General features: G+C 43.5%; 1 long non-coding RNA gene across 1 annotated transcript in view; it reads left to right on the top strand.

The window, feature by feature from the left end:
* Positions 1-20183, top strand: part of LOC123281218 (uncharacterized) — a 65424-nt gene that overhangs the window by 39352 nt on the left and 5889 nt on the right. The gene's annotated exons all lie outside the window — the stretch shown is intronic.

Here is a 20183-nt window from a genome sequence, read left to right as displayed (position 1 = left end):
CCTGGAGTCTCTCTTTTGCCACGTGTAGAATGAGATAATACCTGCCACGTGGGAGCACAGGATCAGCACAAAGTAAATGATTAATATATGGAAATTGTTGCTGGATTATTTGTGAAGCAAAATGATGCCATGGTTAAGAACTTGAGCTCTGAGGTCAGATAGATCCTGTTCAAGTTGCTGGTCTACTGCCTACTAGCTGTGTGACCTTGAGAAAGGCCTTTTGCCTCTCTGAGTCTCACTTCTTTCACTTACCTCTCTTCCTCTTGCTCATTCAACTCCAGATGAACGTGCTCCCTCGCTGTTCCTGAACACAGCAGGCCCACCCATGTCAGGGCTTTTTTTTTTCTTTTTAAGATGGACACCTGAGCTGACATCTGTTGCCAATCTTTCTTTTTTCTTTTCTTCTTCTTCTCCCCAAAGCCCCCCAGTACATAGCTGTATATTCTAGTTGTAGGTCCTTCTGGCTCTGCTGTATGGGACACTGCCTCAGCATGGCTTGATGAGTAGTGCTGGTCCATGCTCAGGATCCTAACCGGCAAAACCCTGGGCTGCCGAAGCAGAGCGCACGAACTTAACCACTTAACCACGGGGCTGGCCCCACCTCAGGGCCTTTGCACTGGCTGGCTCTTCTGCTTGGAATGCTCTCCCCCAGTATATCCAAATGGCTCCCATCCTCACCTCCTCTAGGTCTTTGCTCAAATACTCTCCTTCTCAGGGAGGCCTCCCCTCTGCCTGAGCATTTTTTTCGTCCCCTCCCTACTTTATCTTTGACCACAGCACTTATCACCATCTGATATATTATCTATTTTGCTTGTTTATTTCTTATCTGTTTCCAAACACACCAGAACGTAAACACTTTGAGGACAAGGAGTTTTGTCAGTTTTATTGGCACATATTGTCCAGGTACCGAGCAGGCAATGAGAAAAATTTGTTGAGTGAGTGCATGCATGAATGAATCTAATTGACATGGGGGCTGAATGGATAAATAAAATGTGGTATGTCTGTACAATGGGATATTATTCAGCCTTAAAAGGAAGGAAATTCTGACACATGCTACACCATGGATGAACCTTGACAACATTATGCTAAATGTCGTAAGCCAGTCACAAAAGGACAAATGCTGTACGATTCCTCTTAGATGAGGTACCTAGAGTGTCAAATTTATAGAGGTGGAAAGTACAATAGTGGTTCCCAGGGGCTGGGTGGAGGGGAGAATGAGGAGTTACTGTTTAATGGGGGCAGAGTCTCAGTTTTGCAAGATCAAAAAAGTTTTGGAGATGGATGGGGTGATGGTTGCACAACTATGTTCATGGACTCAGCGTCACTGAACTTTACTCTTAAAAATAACTCAAGTGGTAATGATGATGTTATGTATATTTTACCACAGTTAAAAACAAATCAACAATTTAAGAAACCTGAAATGGTTTTTTCAATAATTTCAAAACCTGAAATAATACGTACTCCACAAGCTTAAAAAGATGGTCCACATGAGCATTCCATAAATACATGTTGTGATTCTCATCAATATAGAATTCTAAGTTGTCACAACTCTACGACTAGAGAGACAGCATAGCATTGTGCTTCAGGGCATAGCAAGTCCTGGGTTTCCCCACATTAGCAGCTGGCAACCTCTGTGCCCCGGTTGCCTCACCTGTAAAACAGAGAGAACAGTCCCTACCTCTTAAAGCTGTGGAAGGATTAAATGACTCAATAACTGTAAAATATTCACAACCTTGCCTGGCACAGAGGAAGCAATTAATAAAGGCCAGCCATTTTGGTTGTTTGAAAGGTCCGCGATTCTAAAATTCAACCTGTTTATGATATTAACTATTTATTCTTTAAAGCTCCTAAATCCACTTTTTTTTTTTTCAGCTAACTGGGCTGTAAAATCAAAGTGCACTTAAACTAGAGAGCATATAATCTATTGTCCACACCAGGATTGTTTTGAGAGTGAAAGAAGCGCTATTAATAATTAAGCCAGGACCAGGGTCGTCAACCCGACTGTCCCCGGCCAACCCCGGCCGAAAACCATCCTTGCTATAGCTCGCCCTTCCACAGGGGGCAGCAGAGAGGCAGCCTGTCGGTGGATGTTACACAACAGGCTTCGCTGGTTCACCCACTGCGCAAGCTCCGTTTGTATAACCTGCTTTACTCAAGGGCTGAGAGTTACGCAAGAGACAGGTGAGAGCAGCTGCGTGCTTTCCCGTGCACGTGCCGCTGCTCAGAGGCAGGTGCGTGAGTGGGAACCCAGCCCTGGCGTCCTGCTCCTGCTGGGCCTGGATGGCAGGAGGGAATTGGAGGAAAAGATCTCTGAGGCTTCCCCTCCTCCCGCACTTCTTTCGGAGGAGCGGTCTACCTGAGGACACACAAGTGTGCAGCTGGAGAGATCCTTTAGAAACATAAATCAGATCACCTTCCTCCTCAGTTCAAAATCTTCCCATGGGATCCATCTCTCTCAGGGTAAAAGCCAGAGTCCTCTGAAGTCTGTCTCATCACCTATCTCCCATCACCTCCCCCAACTGGACTGCTCACGCATCCTGTGCCAGCCACTCTGGCCTCCTGGCTGTTTCACCAAACTGCAGGCACATTCTCGCCTCAGGGCCTTTGCACTGGCTGTTTCCTCGGCCTGGAACTCTCTCCATGTAGACATCGGGGCCAGTGCTCTCTCATTTTCTTCAAGTGTCTGTTCAAATGTTCCCTTTTCAGCGGGATCTTCCCAGTCACCCTGTTGAAAACTGCAAATGGGCCCATCCTACATTCCTGTCCCTCTAATTTTATACAGCTTTTATCACCTTCTGAGATCACACACATTTTAGCTATTTCTTATGTCTCTTGAGTATTATCTCTTCCTTTCCTTTGACACACATGAATGTCAACTCCACAAGGATAAGGAGTTTTTCCTGTTGTCTTCTCAGCACTAGAACATATTAGGTGCTTGATAAGTAATTTGTTGAATGAAGACTAATAATGGCCTGTGAGGCAGATATTTTTTATTACCCCATTGTACAGATGAAGGAACTGAGACCATAGAGGGGACATCACTTGACCAAGGTCACACAGTAGAGTACGTGTCAGAGCCAGGATTTATTAAAGAAACTCATTCATTCAGCAAATGTTTATTGAGCACCTGCTGTGTTCCAGATGCTGTTCTAGGAGCTGGGGATGCAACAGTGAATGAGGCAAGACCCAAACCAAGGTGTCAGACTCCAGAGCCTACATGTGGTCCCTGGAAAGCCTCTATGTTGTGCATGTAGGGAAACAGAGGCCAGACAATGGAAGGAAGGCACCAGGTCATGTCCAGGGGCTGGACGGTCAGGGTGGGAGGTGGGCTTGGCTTTGCAGGAGCTGTCGCAGTTGCAGGATGGGTTGGAAAGGTGGCAGCTGCTTCCTGAATCTGCTGTCCTGGGGCTGCAGGTCCAGGACCACAGGAGGCAGTGGTGAGGTGGGTGAGAAGTGTTGTAGCAGCCGTGTCAGGTAGAGAAAGAGCTCACTCTGGGCCAGAGAGTCTCTGGGGCGTGCTCAGTGCCCTGGGGGAGCAGGACAATAGAGAGCAGACATGAGGAGGGGGGGACAGAGAGAAGGGGTGAGAGGGACACATCAGAGATGACAGGAGACCTAGAACAAGATAGGGAGGGGGAATAGATCAGAGAAGACCTCTGAGTTACTGTCTAAGCCACTGATGATTTAAGAGCCTGTGATTTCAGCTAAATCTTTCCCAATTTCCTCCTTAAACATATACCTGCAATCTCCCATAAGCCAAGATGCCCCATGCTCTTGTCCATCTGTGTGGGCAGGTATATCCTAATGTGGTCACCTTAGAGAGTTGGGGCAGCTCCGTCTGAGAAGTGAGGCTGCCCCTTGGTCCGAGGAGGAGACAGACTGTGGCATTTTCAGTATCTTCCGAGAGTGACCATTTGAAGTGCTGTAGCTTTAAAAGAACCCCGAAACCCATGTGGAACAATGTACACTGGAGCAAAGTGAAAAACTGGAAACAATCCACATGCCCATATGTATGGGAATGAGTGAAAAAAATTATGGTATGTCAACCATGGAATGCCACACAGCCATTAAGAAGACTGAGTTATGGGCCAACCCCAGTGACCTAGTGGTTAAATTCAGTGTGCTCCTCTTCGGTTGTCTGGGGTCAGTTCCTGGGCATGGGCCTATACTCTTCTGTTGGTGGCCCACATACTAAAAAATAGAGGAAGATTGGCACAGATGTTAGCTCAGGGCAAATCTTCCTCAGCAAAAAAAAAAAAAAAAAAAAAAGACGACGCATGAGTTAAAACTGTACATGCCACAATGGAGCAATGTCCAAGATGGATGTTTAGGTGGAAAAAATAAATCCACAATGGGATGCTAAGGTTATCAGTTTTTGTAAAACATATACATAGATTCATATTTGTGCTTGCATTTACTTAGATAAATTCTAGAAGGATACACAAGAAACCATTAACCATGTTTATCTCTAGGTTGTAGGAGATATAATCTAGGGAATAGGATCAAGGAGGAATAAGATAACTTTATGCTCTTGTTCTGCTTGATTTATTTTTTACCAAGTGTTTGCATTATATATATAATTAAAAAATAGTTTAAATAAAAATATTAGCCAGTATTTGCTTAGCTGTCTAATTTTTAGATAACTATAACAAAAGCAATCACTTAAAAAGTATTTAGTATTGTGAACTAAATGTGCTGTTTATTTTCTCTAGAAATTGGAGAATTATGCTTATTTAAAATTTTTTTTAGGAAGTGGAAATTTTTAACCCCCCCCCCCCCTTTTTTTTGGTGTTTTTCACAGGCCTGGTGCAATCTACAGTTTCTGAGTAAGGATTAATCTCACGGTTAACTGTGGTTGGGGTGTACCTGCACCCCAACCACATGCCTCGCCTGAGCCTGGCCTGTAGCATCTGTCTTCCAAACCAGCAATCAGAAAACTGCTGGCTTATGTTAAAGGATGAGGTGCAGAGAGAGAAAGGCTCCTCCTTGGAGTCACACATCAGCCCCTGGCTTGGACAGGAGCGTGAATATTAACCTGCAGGGAAGGGCAGAAAGGCGGGCACTTTCAAGAAGCTCTGTGGTCATCCAGGAACCTCTGGGGCTGGAAGGAAGCGTGGTCTTGGAACTGGTCAGGGTCCTGGAGTACAGAGTGGAGCAGCGGGAACACCATGGTGCCCTGTGGAAGGAGTCAGTTCAGATGTTCAGGGCTGCCCACCCAGGGGAGGACGCAGACATGTGCTTCTGGCATGATGGCCCCAACCTCCTCCCTGGTCTAGTCAGCCCTGGGGAACAGCAGGGTGGGGAGACTGTGGTCCCTGGGGTCGGCAACCTGGGCTTGAATCCTAGGTGTCACTTCCCGGTTGAGTGACTAGGCAAGTAACTTCTCTCTGAACCTCAATATCTCCATCTACAAAATGGGCATTATAATAGTATCTGTTCAGAGGAGCCAATGAAGTAGTGAGAATCACTTGGGACATAATAAGCCCTTGATAAACAGTTATTGTTATTGCTCAGGGCTACCACATGAGGTCACAAAGGTTGTGCCTTGAACAGCAGGACTGAAATTTGAGAAGAGCCTTTTTTCTTCATACCATGCATTCAACAGGCCACTTGTCCAGAGAAGGTGCCTTTTTCATTCTCACAAAGTGCATCATAAGGGCTAGTGGCTGCCCTGGTTTTGTTTATAGCACTTCTAACCACAAAAGCAGACTTCAGCTCCTTGTGAGGACATTCATCTATTTTAGATCATCTCTAGGTGTTTCGACTGCTTTGGAGCATGTCATAGATTTCTTCACCTCTCTGCCTAAGGGCATGTTTGCTGTCAACGTAAGCAAATAAGCAAACATCCAGCTAACACTTTGGGCATTTGAAAACTTTCAGGTTGCTGAGGACCAAGGCACACCCTGGACAAGCTTCTCTCCTTGCTATTACCACTCCCTTTTGCTATTGGAGAGGTAGGAAAAATCCCCAACTCCTCATCACAGAAGGCCTGTATATGTGGGCACACTCACCCTGAGATTCAGGGCGATTTTGCAGGTCCTTGGAGCCTGATATTTCTGTTGCAACTCAGGCCTGGAGAGGGTGTCTGAGTGAACTTCTCAGAAATAGATCCAGGTCTGGGTACATACTCAAAAGAAGTGAAAGCACGGACTTGAAGAGGTGGTTGTATATCCATGTTCGTAGCAGCATGATTCACAGTAGGCAAAAGGTAGAAAGAACCCAACTGTCCACCAACAGATGAATGGACACACAAAATGTGGTAAATCTATACAATGGAATATTATTCAGCCTTAAAAAGGAAATTCTGACACGTGCTACCACTTGGGTGAATCTTGAGGACATTTTGCTAAATAAAATAAGCCGGTCATAAAAGGACAAATGCTGTATGATTCTTCTTATATGAGGCCCCTATAGTGGTCAGATTGATAGAGACAGACAGTGGAATGGCAGTTGCCAGGGGCTGGGGGAGGGGAATGGGGAACTGTTGTTTAATGGGACAGAGTTTCAGTTGTGTAAAATGAAAAGACTTCTGGAGACCGGTTGCACAACAATGCGAATACAGTTAACACTACTGAACTGTACACTTAAAAATGGCTAAGATGGTAAATTTTATGTTGCGTGAATTTTACCATAATTTAAAAAAAACAAGAGAAAAGAAAAATAAGAACAAAAGAGAAACAGATCCAGGCCCTCTGACCCTCCTCCCACCATGCCCATGAAATGGTCGGAGGAGCCTGTGAGCTGACAGTTCCTGCTTTCCTGGAGCCCATGGTCCTGCTCTGGACTTCCCTTTGCACCTGGGACTGCAGAGTCCCTGTCCAATGGCCTCAAGTCCATGTCCAGAGCCTGAGGGGCCTCTTCTGTAGGTCCACTTTCCAAGGGAAGCCTGTGCCCCTCGTGTGTGCACACCTAGGCCAGGGGGATGGTCAAGGGACATGAGTGTGGATGGAGCTTTGCACACATGGGCTGAGTGTCCACATACGTGCGGGAGACCCCTCGCAGTACAGGATGGAGCTGGAAGTTGGAAGGAAAGGGAGATGGGCCAGGGGCCTGGGGCTGGGGCAAGCTCTCCCTGAATTGTCACATTCCTTTGAGGAGCTCTGAGAATATTCAAGTCAAACCTTGCTTTCAAGGTGATTGGGGAGGTCCCTTTGCCAGGGAAGGAGGGCAAGGCATGCTTTATTTGATGTTTAGTTGCTTGATCTAACACTGCTAAATACTTAGAGAAGGCTGGACCTCCACTGGTGTCCTGCTCTGTGTAGTGGACACTATGGTAGCTGCACAAACTTCCTTCATGACTGACACTCTGGCATCCTGGGAGTGTCTGTTGCTAATGGCTCAGAGCTGCTCCCTTTCTGAGAATTGCCTTTGGCCAAAGGGAGCTACCTCCTCCAACTGGGGGCTCTTTCCAGAAGAAAGCCGCATCCAACTACTAGTTGATGCACGAGTATAAAGCCAGCCTCTCACTTCAATTTGGGACAGCTCTGTGGGGCACCATGGTCCCAGAGCTCCTCATGGGACCAACTGGCTCATCTGGGCAGCCATGGCACAGTCCACTGCTACCTGCTGCCCCAGCTCCCCACAGGTGTTGCTCCCTAGGGGCCTGCCCAGTGAACCTCCTGCATGCACACCTTCATCTCAAAGTCTGTTTCTAGGCACCCAACCCAAGACACTCTGTGCTCACAGATGGTAGGGGTAGAGAGAGGGGTGGACTTCTCTCTCCAGACAATGCCAGGGCCAAACACAGTTTCCCAGGAGTCCCCTCTCTCCTTCATGGTGACATTGCCAGCATCCCTTCCCCTGACAGACACAAATGTCCACTCAGACCAAACCAGACAGACACTTCCCTATAAACTGTGCAACCAGCTGTTCATTTGGGGGCCAAGGAAGGCTCCTTGAGAAGGTGACTTCTGAGCAAGTTCTGAAGGACAGGAGGGAGGGAGTCATGTGGATCTCTGAGGGAAGGACATTCCAGGCAGAAGGAATGGTCAGTGCCAAGGCCCTGAGGTGAGAGAAGCCCTGGAATGTGCAAGGATAATGAGGAGGCCAAGTGTGCTGGAGTGAGCTAAGAAGAAAGTGTAGGAGATGAGCTGAGAGAGGAGGGCTGGAGGCCAGATCATGCAGGGTTGCGTGAGTCATTTGGTTTTTACTCAGAGTGAGGTGAGAGTCATGGGGGTGTTTTAAGCAGAGAAGGAATGTGACCTAACAGGTTTTATAAGGTCACTTGGGCTTTGGTGTTGACAATAGACATCTGGTTGTAATAATAAAATAGTTAAAACTTGAGCATTTACTATGTACCACCAACCCACTGGATCCTCACAACCATATAGGATAGGTAACATTATCTTGTTATTTTAACCACAAACTCACAACACAAGATGGAATAAGTTGTGACAATAATAACTTAGAAGGGGAAGAGGAAAGGGATGGAATTGTCTTAGTCTAAGGAAATAAGAGGCTATCAGAAAAGGGACTATCTCATCTATAAGATTTTTTATACAAACCTCATGGTAACCACTAAACAGCTAATCAGAACAGAGACACAAATGATAAATAAAGAGAAAACTACCTAACTGAATTGGTAGTCCAAAATACATGGGATGAGAAACAAAGGAAATACAGAAGAACCAGAAAACGAGTGACAAAATGGCAGCATTAAGCCCTTATATATCAATAATCACTCTAAATGTAAATGGATTGAATTCTCCAACCAAAAGACACAGAGTGGTGGGATGGATTAAAAAGCAAGACCCAACAGTATGCTGCCTCCGGGAAACACATCTCAGCTCCAAGGACAAACACAGGCTCAGAGCGAAGGGATGGAAGATGACACTCCAAGCAAATGACAAACAAAAGAAAGCAGGTATTGCCATACTTATATCAGACAAAGTAGACCTCAAGATAAAATAGCTAATGAGAGAAAAAGAGGGGCAGTATATAATGATAATAGGGGCCCTCCACCAAGAAGACATAACACTTATAAATATATATGCACCCAACACAGGAGCACCAAAGTATGTAAGGCAACTATTAACAAACCTAAGAGGAGGTATTAACAACAACACAATAATAATAGGGAAGCTTAACACCCACTTACATCAATGGATAGATCATCCAGACAGAAAGTCAATAAGGAAATAGATTTAAATGAAAACCTAGACCAGATGGACTCTATAGATATATATAGAACACTCCATCCAAAAACAGCAGAATACATATTCTTTTGCAGTGCACATAGAACCTTCTCAAGGATAGACCATATGCTGGGAAACAAGGCAACCCTCAATAAATTTAAGATTGAAATAATATCAAGCATCTTTTCTGACCATAATGCTCTGAAACCAGAAATCGACTACAAGGAAAAAGCTGGCAAAAGGACAAAGATGTGAAGCCTAAACAACACGCTACTGAAGGACTAATGGATCATTGAAGAAATTAAAGGAGAAATAAAAAAATCTGGAGACAAAGTAAAATGAAAATATGCTATACTAACTCATATGGAATGCAGCAAAAGTGATCCCAAGAGGGAAATTCATAGCAAGACAGGCCCACTTTAATAAACAAGAAAAATCTCAAATAAGCAATCTTAAAGTACACTGAACAGAACTAGAAAAAGAAGAACAAGCAAAGCCCAAAGTCAGCAGAAGCAGGGAAATAATAAAAATTAGAGCAGAAATAAATGAAATGGAAACAAAAAAGACAGTAGAAAGTATCAATGAAACAAAGAGCTGGCTCTTTGAGAAGATAAACAAAATTGACAAATCCTTACGCAGATTCACAAAGAAAAAAAGAGAGAAGTCTCAAATAAATAAAATTATAAACAAAACAGGAAAAATTACAACAGATACTACAGAAATACAAAGGATTGTAAGAGAATACCATGAAAAACTGTATGCCAACAAATTGGGCAATCTAGAAGAAATGGACAAATTTTTAGACTCATACAACCTCCCAAAACTGAATGAAGGAGAAATAGGGAATCTGAATAGACTAATCACAAGTAAAGAGATTGAAACAGTAATCAAAAATCTCCCCCAAAATAGATGTCCAGGACCAGAGGTCTTCTCTGCAGAATTCTACCAAACATTCAAAGGAGATTTAATACCCATCCTTCTCAAACTATTCCAAAAATTGAGGAAGGCTGGAACATTTCTAACATATTCTTGAGGCCCATCTCACCCTGTGAACAAAGCCATACAAGGATAACACAAAGAAGAAAAATTACAGGCCAATATTGCTGATGAACACAGATGCAAAAACTATCAACAAAATACTGGCAAACTGAATACAGCAATACATTAGAAAGAGCATACACCATGATCAAGTGGTATTTATACTAGGGTCACAGGGATTGTTCAACATCTGCAAATCAATCAACGTGATATACCATATTAACAAAATGAAGAATAAAACCCACATGATCATCTCAATAGATGCAGAGAAAGTATTTGACAAGATCCAACAGCCATTTATGACAAAAACTCTCAATAAAATGGGTATAGAAGGAAAGCACCTCAACATAATAAAGGCCATATATGACAAACCACAGCCAATGTCATACTCAAAGGGGAAAAACTGAAAGCCAACCCTCTGAGAACAGGAACAAGACAAGTGTGTCCACTCTCACCACTCCTATTCAACATAGAACTGGAGGTTTTGGCCAGAGCAATTAGGCAAGAAAAAGCAACAAAAGTGATCCATAATGGAAAGGAAGAAGTGCAACTTTAGCTATTTGCAGATGATATGATTTTATATATAGAAAACCCTAAAGAATCCACCAGAAAACTATTAGAAATAATCAACAACTACAGCAAAGTTTCAGGGTAAAAAAAAATCACCTTACAAAAATCAGTTGCATTTCTATACTTTGATGACAAATTAACAGAAGGAGTACTCAAGAATACAATCTCATTTGCAATCGCAACAAAAAGAATAAAATATCTAGGAATAAATTTAACCAAGGAGGTGAAAGAACAATATAATGAAAACCATAAGATATTACTGGAAGAAATTGATGATGACATAAAGAAATGGAAAGATATTCCATTCACATGGATTTGAAGAATAAACATAGTTAAAATGTCCATGCTACCTAAAGAAACCTACAGATTTAATGCAATCCTAATCAGAATCCCAATGACATTCTTCATGGAAATACAACAAAGAATCCTAAAATTGGTATGGGGCAACAGAAGACCCCGAATAGCTAAAGCAACCCTAAGAAAAAAGAACAAAGCCAGAGGCATCACAATCCCTGACTTCAAACTATGCTGCAAAGCTATAGGAATCAAAACAGCGTGGTACTGGTACAAAAGCAGACACAGAGATCAATGGAACAGAATTGAAAGTCCAGAAATAAAACCACACATCTATGGACAGCTAATCTTCGACCAAGGAGCTAAGAACATACAACGGAGAAAGGAAAGTCTCTTCAATAAACAGTGCTGGAAAAACTGGACACCACATGTAAAAGAGTGAAAGTAGAACATTATCTTTCTCTATACACAAAAATTAACTCAAAATGGATCAAAGATTTGCATGTAAGTCCTGAAACCATAAAACTCCTAGAAGAAAATATAGGCATCACACTCTTTGACACTGGTATTAGAAGGAACTTTTTGAATAGCATGTCTATTTGGACAAAGGAAAGAAAAGAAAAAATAGAGAAGTCGGACTTCATCAGACTAAAGAGCTTCTGCAAGGCAAAAGAAACCAGTATCAAAATGAAAAGACAACCAAAGAACTGGGAGAAAATATTTGCAAATCATTTTTCTGACAAGGGGTCAATCTCCATAATATATAAAGAACCATACAACTGAAAACAAAAAAATAACTTAACCAAAAAATGGGTAGAGGATATGAACAGACATTTTGTGCCAACAGACAGCCTGTGACAACAGGCACAGGAAGAGATGTTCAATATCACTAATCATCAGGGAAATGAAAATCAAAACTACACTAAGATATCACCTTACATGCATTAAAATGGCTGCAATCACCAAGACAAAAAATGACAAATGTTGGAGAGGATGTCGAGAAAAGGGAACCCTCATATACTGCTGGTGGGAACTCAAACTGGTGCAGCCACTACAGAAAACAGTATGGAGATTTCTCAAAAAATTAAAAATAGAAATACCATATGACCCAGCTATTCCGCTACTGGGTATCAACAATTCAAAGAGACTTATGCACCCCTATGTGCATTGCAGCTTTATGCACAATAGCCAAGACGTGGAAGCAACCCAAGTGTCCATTGACTGATGATTGAATAAAAAAAGACATGGTATATATACACAATGGAATACTACTCAGCCATAAAAAAGACAAAATTGTCCCATTCACAACAACATGGATGGACCTTGATGGGATTATGCTAAGAAAAATAAGCCAGACAGAGAAAGTCAAACGCCATATGATTTCACTCATATGTAGAAGATAAACAAACACACAGACAAAGAGAATGGTTTCCTTGTTACCAGGGGGAAGAGAGTTGGGGGATGGGTACAAGGGGTGAAGGGGTGCATTTTTATGATGACTCACAAATAATAATGTACAACTGAAATTTCACAATTTTATAAACTATTATGATCTCAATAAAAAACATAAAAAGAGTATCAGTGAGCTGTGGGAGAACATCAAGAGGCGTAATATACACACAATTGGAGTCATTGAAAGCAAGGGGAGAAGGTTTGGATAGAAAAAATATTTGAAAAAATAACGGCTGAAAAAATTTCCCAAAATGGTGAAAATTATAAACATATAGATTCATTAATCTCAACAAACCTCCAGCACAAAAAACAAAAAAACCCCTAGACAAACACATCATAGTCAAATTCCTCAAAACAAGTGTTCAAAAGAAAATATTGAAAGCAGGCAGAGAAAAAAGACACATGATGTACAGAGGAATAAAGATAAAGATGCAGCAGATGTCTCATCAGATATGGCGCAAGTGAGAAAACAGGGGAACAACATCTTAACGTAAAGAAATCACAAATCCATCCACCTAGAAATCTGTATCCAGCAAAAATATCTTCCAAAAACAAAGACAATATAAAGATGTTTTCAGATATACAAATGTTCAAGGAATTCATCACCAGCAGATCTGCAGCATAGAAACTGTTATAGGAAGTCCTACAGGCATAAGCAAAATGCTATCAGATGGAAATGGAGCAAATGAATGAAGAACCCTGAAAATGGTAACATATGGGTAATATGTAAGATTTTCCCGCCATTGTTTAAATCTTTAGAAAGGATGATTGACTGTTTAAATAAAATAGTTATAATGTAGTGTGAGGCTTGTAGCATATGCAAAAGTAAGACATAAGAAAACAATAGCCCAGTGTTCCAGGATATACTATAATAAGGTTCTTATACTATATGTGAAGTGACATAATGTCACTTGAAGGTAGATGATGATGAGTTAGGGATCTGTACTGTGAACCCTAAAATAATGGCAAAAATAATGAATGAAAGAGATGTAGCTAGCAAGCCAACAAAGGAGATAAAAGGGAATCATAAAAATATGTGATAAATTAAGATGTATACTATGAACCCTAAGCAACCACAAAAGTAACTAAAGATGATCCTCTTGAGCGTGACTATGGAGTGAGTTGTTCCCTTTGTCTCTCTCCTATAAGTTACAACTAGATGGACATCTGTTAACCAACAGAGGGTTCCCTACGCAGCACAATAGGACGCCTGAGAGCTCCATGCAGCAACACATCTGAAGGTGGGTAGACTGAACCTCCAGGAAGCAGGGAAACTAGCGGAACAGCCTCCTCCTCAACCCCAGCCACAGTGACTCAGGACGCCGATCCTCATGCAGTCATCAGTGCCACTGTGAGTGGAGGCAGGAGCAGCCCTGCCCATGTGTGAACTCTTGTGGAGTGGTGGTAGCCTGGCCTGTGGGGGTGCCTACCAAGCTGTGGTGGCCCTGCCTGCACAAGTGTGACCCAATGAAAGGCAGTGTCCCTGCAGGTGGAAAAGTGCCCCACTGAGTGGTGGTGGCCTGACCCATGCCAGGACAGAGTGGTCCGACTGCCACAACTAGGAGAAGATGGGTCAGGAACAGAAAAAAGAGCCCCTGTCCACCCCCCCCCCCAACTAGTGGCAGATGGAATTTGTGACCAGAAGCATCAAGAACCAGAGCAGAATGGGGGACCCAGCCCCCACTGGCAGCAACCCTGACACCAGTTCCACCAGCAGCAGGGGCTGCATACAAGTCCCTGGGTCCCCAGGCCCCTGCCAGTGACAGCGACACCTGTGAACCCAGCACCCCTGGCAGCAGTGCAACCAGCACCACAAGACAACACGGAAACAGCAGTGCAGGTGGTGCATAGACAGCAGTATCCAGGCTGGTAGAAAGCCAGTGGAGGAACTTGAGACCCAGGTGAATAGAACCAAAGTAACCAAAGCTGTACCCAAATAAGAAAAGTTGATTACTACAACAAATGTGCCAGCAGAGGATCAATTCATCAAACACCATGAAGAACTATGGTAACATGGCAGAACAGAAAGAAAATGACAACCAAACCTGAAATCACAGAACATTACAATCTGACAGAGAATTCAAAATAGCTGTCATAAAGAAACTCAATGAGTTTCAAGAAAACTCAGAAAGACAGTTCAATGAGCTTAGGAATAAAATTAATGAACAGAAGGAATACTTCACCAAAGAGATTGAAGCTCTAAAAACAAAACCAAATAGAAATTCTGGATATGAAAAACACAATGAATGAGATAAAAAAATAATGTAGAAAGCATAAAAAACAGTGTAGACCTTATGGAGGAGAGAATTACTGAGCTTGAAGATAGAAACCCAGAAATGCTTCAGGTGGAGGAAGAGAAAGAACTAAGAATTTAAAAAAATGAAGAAATTCTTTGAGAAATATCTAACTCAAATAGAAAAAGTAACATATGGATTATAGGTATCCCAGAGGGGTGAGAGAGGGAGAAAGGAGCAGAGCTTATTCAATGAAATAACATCTGAGAATTTCCCAAACCTGGGGAAGAAACTGGACGGACAATTTCATGAAGTCAATAGAACTGCTAATTATGTCAATCCAAAAAGACTTTCTCCAAGGCGTATAGTATTAAATCTCTTGATGGTCAATGGCAAAGAAAAAATATTATGGACAGCAAGAGAGACGAAAATAACCTATAATGGTACCCACCTTCAGGCTTTTAACTGGTTTCTCTGCAGAAACCTTACAGGCTAGGACAGAGTGGAATGATATATTTGAAACACTGAAAAACTGTCAGCCAAGAATACACTATCTAGCAAAATTGTCTTTCAGATATGATGGAGAAATAAAAGCTTTCCCAGATAAACAACAGCTGAGGGAGTTCATCGCCGCTAGATCTGCCCTACAAGAAAAGATGAAGGGAGCTCTCCTACCTGAAAGAAAAAGTCAAAGGTTTATGAAGCTTTGAGCAAGGCAATAAATAGGCAGACAAAATCAGAAAATTGCAGCTGTATGTCAGAATAGGTTACCAAACATTAATTATAACATAAAAGATAAGGGGAAAGAAAGTATCAAATAACTCTCCTTGCCTCACTCTCTCATTGATAAAGTGAGAATAACAAGAATACCTACCTCAATGGGTGAGAATTAAGTCAGTTACTCTGTGTAAAGCAAGAAGGATGCTGCCTCATCTCCCCTCACTCCCTTTTAAAGGAGAGAAGCAGAGAGAGGTAGAAAGCCAGGTCCAGGCCACAACAGGTGGATGTGGACACATTCATTCACATATTCAGCGAATATGGACTAAACCTGCCAGAGGCTGGGTGTGGGCAAGATCAGAGTCATGTAAGAGACACACGCAAGCCCAGTGGACATCAAGCTAGACCCAGTCTCTGAGCCCACTCACTCTATCCACCTGACCCCCTCCACCTCTGAGTCTCACCCATTCTGTGCCTCTTGCCCCTCCTTCTGTTTCTCACATCACTGCCATCTGTGGTTGTCACAGAAGGGAGGACAAAGGAAGAGGGACTGGAGAGGTAGACACTGATGGTCTGCAGGCCCCATAGAGACTGAAAGTGGTTCATGTGTGAATGCACACACCGGGACATATACCATGATCACTGTACAAATGCAAACACATCTTCAGGTATGAAACTATGTAAGTACACATAAGTTTGCATACATTCCAAAATATACATGTAAGCACATGAAGACGCATACACAGGCACACATCAACACATTCACATAAATACAAACACCCTTTATTCAATATGAAAATCACGCAAGCACACACAGAGGCAAGCAGACATGGACAAATGGATGCAAGCACAAATACGCAAACATGGCCAAAACAAGTAGTACATGCTCACCCATACCCAGAAAACTAAACACACGCACAGGCACACACATACACTTATGTAGGCCTTGGTATGTCTGCCACAGTACCTCTGCCAACATCTAGGGAGGGAGTGCAGAGATAGGGAGTGAGCAGGTCACCGGGTTTCCAGAGCAGGAAATGTTAGGTCCTTTAGCTCTTCTCTTTAATGTTGACACTCCCAGACAACGATGAGAGAGGAGGTGGGGAATGGTGGAAGTTACATAGCCGGGTGGGAAGGCAGGCTCAGGATAAAAGGCCCAGCTCGAGGCTGCAGCGGGGTGGAAGGCAGTCAGACTGGGACCATGGAGCTCAGCATGCTCCTCCTCCTTGCTCTCCTCACAGGACTCTTGCTTCTCCTGTTCAGGGGGTGCCCAAATGCCCATGGCCTCCTCCCACCAGGACCCCGTCCTCTGCCCTCCTTGGGGAACCTTCTGCAGATGGACACAAGAGGCCTACTCAAATCCTTCCTGAGGGTGAGATGCAGAGAGATGGAGTCTGAGGGTGGCTCCCTGCCTCTGTAATTGCGGATCACTCCCCAGAAGGAGTGACAGTGACAACAGTCAAGTAGGTTTCTCCTCTGCTAACAAATGACAGTAAATACTGGCTCATGGCAGTGCCAGGACAATGAGGAGGCAGGAGAGAGAGCAGGATGGGAGGCCAGGTACAGAGTGCTTACAATAATGAGCATTAACGCAGTATAATAGCAGCTGACACTGTGGAACGTTTACTAGGCTCTGTTTTGCTGCTTTCCAGGCATGATTTCATGTTTGATGATCTACTGATTTATTAATAATATAGTCCACTTCCATAAACCCACTACCCAGCAGAGCAATGGAACACTGACAGTAACTTCCAGCTGCCTGGTGCTCCTCCATCCACTTTTCCCTGCTATGGTGGCCACACTCCTGAATCTTGGGCTCGTCATCCCTTTGCTTTTAGTAGAGATCATTTGATCACAGATATGGAAGCCCCAAGTGCATATTATTTAGTTTTCATTGTCTTTTTTTTTTTTTTTTGCTGAGTAAGGTTCTTCCTGAGCTAACATCCATGCTAATCCTCCTCTATTTCGTATGTGGGATGCCACCACAGCATGGCTGACGAGTGGTGCAGGTCCATGCCGGGGATCTGAACCTGCCACCCTGGGCTGCTGAAGCAGAGCACAGCAAACACAACTACTGTGCCATGGGGGCTAGCCTCTAGTTTTCATTGTCTTTAACTAGAGGAGTGATGGGGAGGCATTATGGTCCATGTGGCCCAGGATGGAGACTTCAGGACTTAGTCTCAGTGCAATGAGAGCATTGCAGGTTTTGGAGCAGGTTAGGGATGTTAATTGATTTACATTTTATTGGGATTACTCTGATTTCGGGGTGGGGTGGGGTGGGTGAATGGTGTAACGATTGTAGGGAGGACAGCAATGAAGGTAGGGAGACCAGTAAGGAGGCTTTGCAGAGATCAATGTAAGATTTTAGTAAACTTCACCTTTTTATGATTTCAAGTCAACTTTTTATTGAAGTTTAACATCACTCTACAAAGTACAGAAATCTTAAGTGTGCAGTCAGTGAATTTTCCCAAACTGACATACTCATGTAATTGACATACAGACAAGTAAAAACATGGCCTGTCCCCAGAAACCCCCTCATGTTCCCCTTCCAGTCAAATACCCTCTTACTATCCTGACATCATAAGTTCATGGTATCTGCTATTGAAATTCACATAAGTAGAATTATGACTTACGTGCCTATTTGCTTTCACTCAACATTATGTCTGTGAGTTTCTTTTATGTTGTTCGGTGTAGCAGTGGTTTGTTCTTTTTCAGTGCTGCATAGTATTCCATGGCATGATTACATCACTATAATTTCATTAATAAGTCTTCTAGGAATCTCTTTTGTCATATTTTTGGTGAATCCATATGCATATTTTTGTTGGGCATTTTGTTCAGAATGAAGTTGCTGAGTTACTGAGTATACATGTGTTCAGCCTCAATAAGTACAGCTGAGGAGATTCCCAAGTGGCTGTATTGAGGTTATGATTTTTCAAATTTATGATCACCCCGAGACAGCCCTCACTTTCCCTTCATGTCTACTAAGTGAGGGATGCAGGGTAGTTCTCTGGGGAAATTGTCAGGAGGCAGAGAGCAGGTTGAATTTGGGTCACAAGAAGGATGATTCTTTAGTTGGGATGCCAGGGAGATCTGGTTAGATGCAAGGGTATGGACAAGGGTGATCTTAGAAATATTTAACCATCTCTACTGCTTAGGGCACCAATCACATGGATCGTGGCTGGGTGATGGGTTAATCCTTTAGTTGCTGGGTCCTGGGGGTGGAGGGTCTTGGGGGTAGCAGCTAATTATCTATCAAATCTAAGGATTTTAATAGTTTAAGAACCTGTATGGCCACAGAAGCGCACAGTGACTAACAGCAACCCTGAGGGTTATTATGCTTAGCAACTCCAAGAGAAATACAGGGATGTCTTCATGGTATACTCGGGCCCAAGGTCTGTGGTCATACTGTGTGGGACAGAGGCCATTGGGAGGCCCTGGTGGACCAAGGTGAGGCCTTCTCTGGGTGGGGGAAAATCGCTGTCATTGAGCAAATCTTCCAGGGATATGATAAGGTGAGGGCAGAATGGAGGATGTGGATTGGGAGGTGAATCTGGGAAGGAAGGGTAATGAGAAGAGAGGAACCCAGAGCCTTCCTCCCAATTCTACACCCCCAGGTGTGATCTTTACAAATGGGGAAAGTTGGAAGACCCTTTGATGGTTCTCTCTGGCCATAATGGAGGACTTCAGGATGGGAAAGTGGAATGTGGAGGAGCGGATTCAGGAGGAGGCTCAGTGTCTGGTGAAGGAGCTGAGGAATACCAAGGCTGAGCCCCAGGGGATGGGCAGGAAAGAAGGACATTGAATCAGGAGAGATGTGGGGTGCAGAACAACAGAAAGACTGAGGGTAGGATGTGGGCAGAGAAAGAGAAGTAGAGATAGAGAAAGACAGAGCCTGAGAGACCATCAGACTGAGGGAAGGGACAGAGAGAGGAGCATGGAGAGGGACAGAGATGAGCAGGAAAGGGATGCGGGGAACCAGAAGAGATGTGGGGTGGGTAGGGTCAAGAACAACTCAAAGACACAGACTAAGATATTAGCACGCTATTTACATGTGTTCAGGGAAACCAATGCATGGATTAATAGTGTCTATCAAAGGCAAAAATAAGGCTTACATAAAAGAAAGCAGAGAGAGAAAAGAGAAAACTACATTTTAAAAATGATGAACTGAGTTTTCCTTTCTGTGGGTGAACTGCTGATGAGCTGGCAGAGAGTGAGGTATGCTGTTCTTGGGCAGCTGGATGAGCTGTCAAAGAAGCACTTCCAGTTGTTTTTGAATTGTCCATAAACGGGGTTTTTTGAGACACAAAGATGACAGGGTTCTTTCTTAAGAGATTGCAAGACATAAATTTGGAAGTTGGGGGCGTTAGGCAGAGGCAGAGACACAGGGAGCAACAAAGGAATAGGGACAGAAGGCTGAGAATAAAGACAGGGAAGAATAGAGGGACACAGAGACACAGAGAGGGAGATAGACACAGAGATGGAGGGGCCAAGACCGAGAGAGACAAGCAGAGACAAGAGAGAGAGAGTGGAAGAGACTTGGAGAGGCAGAAAGAAAAAGAGGCAGAGAGAAACCCAGGCAGAGTAAATTAGAGAGATGGACATACTCCCTTAGGAAAGGGTCTGCAGGGGAGCAAGAGAAGATGGACAGGTGAGACCCAGAGGGAGAGGCTGCGCTGACCTGACATTCCTGGGCTCACAGCCCACCTTTCCTCCAACGGGGTCAAGCCCGGGGTTCACTGACGTC

Source organism: Equus asinus, chromosome 26, assembly GCF_041296235.1.
Source record: "Equus asinus isolate D_3611 breed Donkey chromosome 26, EquAss-T2T_v2, whole genome shotgun sequence".
Classification (NCBI taxonomy): domain Eukaryota; kingdom Metazoa; phylum Chordata; class Mammalia; order Perissodactyla; family Equidae; genus Equus; species Equus asinus.
The sequence above is the reverse complement of the archived record's forward strand: the minus strand, read 5'-3'. Positions and strand labels throughout refer to the sequence as shown.